A 2,767-nucleotide genomic window follows, 5' to 3' on the forward strand; every position below is an offset into this window, starting at 1 on the left:
ATTATGAATCAGGAATGAAAGAGGGCCATTTTTATCAATCTTAGAGAAATAAAAAGGATTATCATGGAATACTGTGACCAGTCATATGCTAACAAATTATTACTAGATAACTTAGAAGAAATGGAAAAATTCCTAATAAGTTTCAGTCTACCTAAAGTGACTCAAGAAGAAATAGAAAATCTGAATGAACCTATCATAAATTAAGAGATTGAATTAATAATCTGAAAAAAAATGCCCACCAAAAACAAGCCCAGAACCAAATGGCTTCACTGGTGAATTCTACTAAATGTTTAATAAAGAAAAATTAACACCAGCTCTTTTTTTTTTTTTCTCATTAAACTTTGTTTTAATGGGTCTCAAAATTCTGTGACAGATTTTTGGCCAAGTTGTTTCCATTAAAAAGTACTGATTTTAAAAACTAATAACTTGGTGGGACGCGGTGGTTCACGCCTGTAATCCTAGCACTCTGGGAGGCCAAGGTGGATGGATCGCTCGAGGTCAGGAGTTCGAGACCAGCCCGAGCAAGAGCGAGACCGCATCTCTACTAAAATAGAAAGAAATTATCTGGCCAACTAAATATATATATAGAAAAATTAGCTGGGCATGGTGGTGCATGCTTGTAGTCCCAGCTACTCGGGAGGCTGAGGCAGTAGGATCGCTTAAGCCCAGGAGTTTGAGGTTGCTGTGAGCTAGGCTGATGCCACGGCACTCACTCTAGCCCAGGCAACAAAGTGAGACTCTGTCTCAAAAAAAAAAAAACAAAAAAAAACAAAAAACTAATAACTTAAAACTGCCACACAAAAAGAAACAAAAGTGGTCCACAAAACATTTTCTTTTCCTCCTGAAGGTTTTACGATGCATTGTTATTAACAACCAGTCTTTTACTATTAAACTTAAATGGCCAATTGAAACAAACAGTTCTGAGACTGTTCTTCCACCACTATTTAAGAGTGGGGTGGCAGGTATTAGGGATAATATTCATTTAGCCTTCTGAGCTTTCTGGGCAGATTTGGTGACCGTGCCAGCTCCAGCAGCCTTCTTGTCCACCGCTTTGATGACACCCACAGCAACTGTCTGTCTCATATCATGAACAGCAAAACAACCCAGAGGAGGATAGTCTGAGAAGCTCTCGACACACATGGGTTTGCCAGGAACCATATCGATGATGGCAGCATCACTAGATTTCAAGAATTTAGGGCTATCCTCCAGCTTCTTTCCAGAGCGGCGGTCAATCTTTTCCTTCAGCTCAGCAAACTTGCAGGCAATATGAGCTATGTGACAATCCAGTACAGGAGCATAGCCAGTGCTAATTTGGCCTGGATGGTTCAGGATAATCGCCTGAGCAGTGAAGCCAGCAGCTTCCATTGGTGGGTCATTTTTGCTGTCACCAGCAACGTTGCCACGACGAACATCTTTGACAGACACATTCTTGACATTGAAGCCCATGTTGTCCCCTGGAAGAGCTTTGCTCAAAGCCTCATGGTGCATTTCAACAGACTTTACTTCAGTTGTAACATTGACTGGAGCAAAGGTGACCACCATGCCGGGTTTGAGAACACCAGTCTCCACTCGGCCCACAGGGGCAGTACCGATACTGCCAATTTTGTAGACATCCTGGAGAGGCAGACGCAAGGGCTTGTCAGTTGGAGGAGTTGGTGGCAGGATACAATCCAGAGCTTCAAGCAGTGTGGTTCCACTGGCGTTGCCATCTTTATGGGTGACTTTCCATCCCTTGAACCAAGGCATGTTAGCACTTGGCTCCAACATGTTGTCACCATTCCAACCACAAATTGGCATAAATGCTACTGTGTAGGGGTTGCAGCCAATTTTCTTAATGTAAGTGCTGACTTCTTTAATGATGTCCTCGTATCTTTTCTGGCTGTAGGGCGGCTCAGTGGAATCCATTTTGTTAACACCAGCAATTAGTTGTTTCACACCTAGTGTGTAAGCCAGAAGGGCATGCTCACTGGTCTGTACATTCTTTGAGATACCAGCTTCAAATTCACCAACACCAGCAGCAACAATCAGGACAGCACAGTCAGCCTGAGATGTGCCTGTAATCATGTTTTTGATAAAGTCTCTGTGTCCTGGGGCATCAATAATGGTCACATAATATTTGCTGGTCTCAAATTTCCACAGGGAGATATCAGTGGTGATACCATGCTCACGCTCAGCTTTCAGTTTATCCAAGACCCAGGCATACTTGAAGGAGCCCTTTCCCATTTCAGCGGCCTCCTTCTCAAATTTTTCGATGGTTCTTTTGTTGATCCCACCACATTTGTAGATCAGATGGCCAGTAGTGGTGGACTTGCCCGAATCTACGTGTCCGATGACGACGATGTTGATGTGAGTCTTTTCCTTCCCCATTTTGGCTTTTATGGGTGGTTTTCACAGCACCTGTGTTCTGGTGGCAAACCCATTGCGAAAAAGCCCAACTCTTTTTAAAAATAGAAAATGAGAGAACATTTCCCAAATTGGAAAGCCGGTATTAAACTGATACCCAAACCAGACAAAGATATCACAAGAAAACTATAGACCAATAGCTCTTATAACTGTAATAAATATAGATACAAAAATTCTCAACAGGGCTGTGCACAGTGGCTCATGCCTGTAATCCTAGCACTCTGAGAGGCAGAGGCGGGAGGATTGCTCGAGGTCAGGAGTTCGAGACCAGCCTGAGCAAGAGCAAGACCCCATCTCTACTAAAAATAGAAAAAATAGGCAAGCAGCTAAGAATAGAAACAAAAAAATCACCGGGCATGGTGGT

General features: G+C 43.0%; 1 pseudogene; it reads right to left on the reverse strand.

Moving 5' to 3' along the window:
- Nucleotides 1-769: 769 nt before the first annotated feature.
- On the reverse strand, nucleotides 770-2,424 carry LOC138395075 (elongation factor 1-alpha 1 pseudogene; annotated as a pseudogene).
- Between the last annotated feature and the right edge of the window lie 343 nt (nucleotides 2,425-2,767).

Source organism: Eulemur rufifrons, chromosome 15, assembly GCF_041146395.1.
Source record: "Eulemur rufifrons isolate Redbay chromosome 15, OSU_ERuf_1, whole genome shotgun sequence".
NCBI lineage: Eukaryota > Metazoa > Chordata > Mammalia > Primates > Lemuridae > Eulemur > Eulemur rufifrons.